We start from the raw sequence: 6,507 nt of genomic DNA on the forward strand, positions 1-6,507 counted from the left end.
TTTTGAGATTTTTGACCAAGGGTACCATAATAAATATCTCAGCCGTCTGTCAACCGATTTGGGTTCTCTAAGCACCAAATGAAAGCTACAATATGCTTGTATAAGGCCCTGAAATTTTATTTCGATTCGACATTTGATTACTGAGATATCTTACGTAGAGTATTTCAATAAATTATTTTTTTTATTATATTCACTTGTTATCTTGCATTTGTTTTTGACCAGTCTATGGGAAATTATTTTTCAATAAATAATGCTGATCTCATACAAAGTGTATTCTAGCAGGTTATTGTTTTCAACAAAATTATAATTAACAAATTACAAATACACAGGAATTTTATGAAAACTAACAATATGTTAAATGAAAGCTTTAAATTTATATATTGTGGGAAAAATGCAAGAACTGTACAGCCAAAATAACTAGTTAATGCCAAAACTGATTAACTTAGTAGATGTATCATTTTTGTCCTTTCAACACCATAACCATGAATACCAAGTACTTCGGAGTTAATTTATTCGACTGATTAAGAGATATTAGACAAAGTGCATCTTGCTGATTTTTTTTATCCATTTGTTAATCGATTCAAGATTATTTGGCAGTTAACAAAAGATACAATATTCCAGAATATGAAAGCTATTTTTTTAACATTCCATATAAGATTCTTGGAGGTATCTGGCATTACTGGTAAGTCCATGGTCTATGCTATTTTGGGAACCATTTCACTAGATGTCAAATCCACAATATTTTCTAGAACTTTTGGCCAATCGCACAAAATAAATTTGCTTAATACGCATAATACAACAATATTTTTAATAAGTGTAAGAAGGGTTCTGTTCACCATAGGTGGATTAAATCGGGTTTTTTAATTTTCAATTACTGAGCAAAGCTGACGACATTTGATAATACACTAAGATATTCCTGAGTTGTACTTTTTGGATAATATTTACAAAATGATGATTTTTTCAGCACGAGTCGTACATTTATCCCATGAGGCTTACCGAGATACAGTGTATCAAACAATTGTCCGTACAGCAATTTTTTTGTCAAAATAATTTTTCATTCAAATGTAAATAACTTTTTAATGCGTCAATCAGAAACGCTGAAATTTTGATCAATCATGAATCATATATTGAAGCTTAATTAATAAAATTTTGAGTGACATCGAATAAGTTTTCTGAAAGTTATAGAACTTTTAGTAAAACATATAAGATTTTTGAACACATTTTTAAAACATATCTCAATATGTACTCGATGAAATTTTTTCAATTTTTTTTTGTGTTATATCTTATACCTAAGGCTTTCATATGCAGCCATGTTTGGGGTTTTATATTATAAAAAATATGAAAATATAAAATATGTTTTCTTAGAAAACAAAACAAGAGTACTGATATTGGCCATGCATCGGAAACCTAGCATCACCCTTGTTTCACTGCTAAATTCTCCCCAGTAGGAAGTTTAGGACCCGGGTTTTAACATTAGCAGCAATATCATTCCAATAATGGAACATGTGTTCAGTAATAAGGATTCTAGTATGTTTCTTGCGTACTAGCACTTTCCAGTATTCGAAGAGTTAGTACATACATGGATCCCTAACCCAATTTGATTTCCTTTGCATTGAGTTTAGCCTCAGATGGTGACGTTTTTAACTATATGCAAAGTAAATTTGGTAAACTTAAACCCCCTCAACCATTCATCCCTCAGCACGGGTCGCCTGACACCTTGGATTGGGGTTACCTGTTTGGTGGACTTTTACCCCCGGAACAGGTGGTCCGTAGAGCTATTCTACACGGGCTACACGGGCATGATCAAGTACATATTGAGATATAATGTTTTAAAAATGTATTCAAAAATTTTAAAAGTTTTACTAAAAGTTCTATAATTTCCAGAAAACTTATTCGATCTCGCTCAAAATTTTACCAATGGAGCTTTAATATATGGGTTATAATTGGTCAAAACTTCAGCGTTTTTGATTGACGTATAAAAAAGTTATCATTTAAATGAAAAAATATTTTGACCAAAAAATTGCTGTACGGACAATTGTTAGATACACTGTACGTGCTGAAAAAAATCATTTTGCAACTTGTTGCATAAATAACAATTTGGTAGGTATTTGTTTTGCAATTTCCCACCTGTCCTATTCGAGTAGTTGTGATCAAACATCTCGGATGTTCAAGAACACTGGTAAAATGTCTGGTTCAGGATAACAAGTGATAGTAAATGTTCGCACTCCATTCTGTTTTGCTCGATTTTGGTCAAGAATATGTATAGCACAAACAAGATTTAAAAACATACATACAAAACATAGGCGCATATAACTTAAGCAGTAAACTCGTAGGTATTTAGCAAACCAGGGTTTAGCTGAGGGTGAAATTTGTATGTTTCATATTACTGCAAAAGGTTCTTCCTCTTTTTTTCTGGAGCATCTAGAACTTCCGGGAAGTTCTCAAAAATTTAAGAAGTTTAAGTGCAGAACATTCCAGAACTTTTTTTTCTGTTTTTTTGTAACTTCCAGAATGTTCTCGAATGTTTTAAGAATTTTTAAGAAGAAAAACATTCTGGAATTTTCTAGAGTTCCAACATGTTTTTACTTCTTATTAATAATTCTGAAGAGTCCAATAAGTCCCAGAAAGTTCTCGAAACTTTCAGAAGTTTGTTATAGGTATGCTGAAACATTTCAAAGCGTGACGGAAGGACAGACAGACGCCTCCGGGATTATATATATGATGAATCTTTTAAAAATTCCATTCATATTTCAATTCCTTTGAAATTTCCATAGTAAAATATTTGGGATATTCTTCTTAAACTTTCTACAATTTGTTCGTTATTCGTTATTCGTTATTTGGAAATTTGTTCGTGTTATTCTTTTGATAATTCGTTCTACATTTTTTTTGGGAATTCAGATGAAATTGACATCGGAACATTATTTGGGAATATCATCGGAAATTTCTTGATTTTTTTTTGTATTTGATTTGATAATTCTTTTGGCAATTTCGTTGGGAATTTAGCTATGCTTTTATTTTTATTATTTTTACTTCTTCGCGATCCTGTATCGGTAAATTGTTATGGAACTCTCAAGGGAATTCTCTTGTAGTTCTTCTGGCAATAACATAGAAAATTCATTTGAAATTTATCGGTATTTTTTTGCATTTCTTTTAAAAATTTTGTTAGAAATTCCGTTGAAATTGAACTCGATGTTTTTTTGGAAATGTAATTGAAATTGACTTCGGCAAATTATTTGGAAATTCCTTCGAAAAAAATTGTATTTCTTTTGGTTGCATTACCGGCTATTTTGTTGGACATTCAGTAAGAATTTATCTCGGCACATTATTTGGAAATTCCTTTGAGATAAAGGATTTTTTTTCAAAATTTTAGAAGAATTCTTGAAGGTATTCTCGTAAAATCCTTGACACTATCTTTGGATGGAGCCCTTAATGTATCTTTGTAGGAATTCCTGAAGGGAATCCATGAAGAAATTCTTAAAAAAATTCTTGGAGGTATTTCCGGAGAACCGACAGGAAAAAATGCGAAAGTGTTTTTTAACTTCAAACCACATTTACGTCTATTTGACGTTAAACAATCTTTGTTTTATCGTTCCAGGATCTCTAACAGACTAATTTTCTGAAAAGTTATTTAAAGTTTTTTTTAAATTTTGGTCGCTAATTTTCGGAGACAGCGCATGAAGCTGAAGACCATCAGCATTTTTAAACCACGAAAAAGAGAACGGGTCGCCTAATTTCACATCTGATAAAAAATAACATAATTTTCTTTATAATATTATCAAATGTATATTCTGATTTTAACTAGTATATGAAACTTCATGGCTCTGGATGAGTATGGCTTGGGTTTTCATTGAATTATAGGATTTTTTTTTTAATTATTGTCTTATGACAATTGGGCGCGCATTTTATGTATACTCATCACTTTTCCGGCTAACATTATCACAAGTTCAAAACCAAATATATTTCTTTTTATTTTGTATTGCTAGAATATATCTGGAGCTCGGTTTGAATAGGTCGTATGTGCTTTTGTCGATATAAAATTCGATCAGTTTATTTTAGTTATTGTAGCAATATGGAAGATATTTTTGAGACTTTTAATGATGGAACGGAAAGCTTATTTTGTGAGGATTCTGCTGTATATATATACTTTGTTCAATTTCAACGGTTTTCGCTACAATAAGCGAATCCAACTGATCGAATTTTTAATCGACAAAAGCACATACGACCTATTCAAATCGAGCTCCAGATATGCATTGTCTGCTACACTGTCATGAAAAAATTGTCATATATACCCCATATTTAGCCTGTCACAGCTTCTTTAAATTTTCGCATTTTTTCCTGCCGCACCCTGTACTTTATGTGTAGCTAATACCATAAACAATTCATCAAAATCGGTTGAGGTTGGAGAAGATATCGTAGGAATAAGAGACTTAATCATTTGAGAACCTTGGGCAACCAAACACTAAAAATATACCATTTTTTATCCTAAACTGTAGAGCCAAAAATACTGAACCATTTTCAAAGAATTTTTTTCCTGTACGTAAAATATGTGTGTGGAAGTATTGTGCCAAAATTTCATTCAATTTGATCCAACTGATAAAAAGTTATAGCCATTTATGTATCACTATGTCACAATAAGCAGATGTGGTTTTTGTAAAGTTCAAACTACTCTAACTTTGGAAGTATTCAACCAACATGGCTGATATTATCACTGAAAACGGCTCAACACAACAATTTTACATTGTTTTTTGTTTGAATTGTTAAAAAAGTACTGAACCGGCTATGATAAACGCTTCATCACTTATTTACAGTAGGAATTCTTGGAGGAATCCCTGCAGTAATTCCAAAAGCAATCTTTGGATGAATTCCTTGGAAAACCCCTTGAGGAATCTCTGGAGGAATACCTGAAAAAAAAAAATGCTGGGTGAATTCCTGGAAGAACTTCTGATGGCATTCATAGAGAATTCTCTGGTGAAATTCCTGGAGGAATTGCTGTAGGAATTTCTGAAGGAATTCGATGAGGAATGCCTGGAGGGTTTTCTGAAGAAAATCGCAGGAGAAAGTGCTGAAGGACCCGAGCATAAGGGCATACCTTACAAATACCATGCGAAGAGCAACATGTGCTCTAATACTTAAAATTGTTATTGCTGCGTTATTGTACGAAATGTTATGACAATATCACAATAACAGTTGGAGGTATTTGAGCAGAGTTTGGTATTGATGTATCATTTGTTAATTTAGCAGCGAAAATAACCGAAGATCAAGATTTGCTATTACATGATGAAGTCATCGAACATATGAAACATTTAATAACAAAAAATGTTATTAGTTTGTTATTCAATAACTTTGGAGTAACAAATACAGCAATTGATATTTTAGGTATGCATTCATTATTGAAGTAACAAGACTTGTTATTTTCTAGGTGTTATTTATACAAAATTTTGGTATTCGTTTTTGTTATTTTGCCTCTTATTACCACCTAATGAAGGGCATGTCAAGGTATGGTAGTATTTAAGAATACCTTGATATGTTATTCACTTGTTATTTTCTTCTGCTCGGGGAATCGCAGAAGGAATTCTTGGGAAAATCTAGAATGGATTCCCAGAGGAATGCAAGGAGGAATTCCTGGAAAATTCTTGGAGAAATTCTTGGAGGAATTCCTGGAGGAATTCCATATAAATGGAAGTTCCTGGAGGCATTCCTGGATGGAATCCTCGAGGAACGCCTAGAGAAATTTCTGGAGGAATCCCTATAAAAATCACTTGAGAAATTCCTGGAGGAATCCCTGGAAGCAATCCTGGAGGAATTCCTGAAGAAATTCTTGCAGGAATTGCTGAAAAGAATCCCTGTAGCAAATTCTGGAATAATCTCTGGAGGAGCCTCTGGAGAAATTTTTAGAGGAATTCTTAAATAAATCCTGGAAGAAATTTCTGTGGGAATCTCTGATGAATGCTCTGGAGGAATCCGTAGAGGAATCTTTGAAGAAATTAATGGAGAAATTCCTAGAGGAATGCCTGATGGAAAGCCTGAATGTATCACCGGACTAATTCCTGACGGAACCCCTGGAGGAATCCCAAGAGGAGTCCCTAGAGAAATTCATAGAGAAATCTCTGAAAGAATGCCTAGAAGAATTCCTGAAGAAATGCCTGGAGACAGGCTTGTCCGCACTGAGCGCAGGGAAATTTTGCTCTTTGGATTTACACCATCAAACACATCATAAATTAGAAATCTTTTCATCTTATCAGATAGAAGGATGTTGAAATATCCTAAATGTCATTTCGAACTGTCAAAAAACCGCACCGCAGAGCCGCACGGGCCGTTCAAAGTAAAATTCACTGGATTGTTTTCACCCGGGTGAAAATCTTTTTGCGAGCTCCGTGTGGCTCTGCGGTGCGGTTTTTGACAGTTCGAAATGACATTTAGGATATTTCAACATTCCTTCTTAAGATGAAAAGATTTCTAATTTATGATGTGTTTGATGGTGAAAATCCAAAGAGCAGAATTTCCCTG

Source organism: Aedes albopictus, chromosome 1 (assembly GCF_035046485.1).
Source record: "Aedes albopictus strain Foshan chromosome 1, AalbF5, whole genome shotgun sequence".
Classification (NCBI taxonomy): domain Eukaryota; kingdom Metazoa; phylum Arthropoda; class Insecta; order Diptera; family Culicidae; genus Aedes; species Aedes albopictus.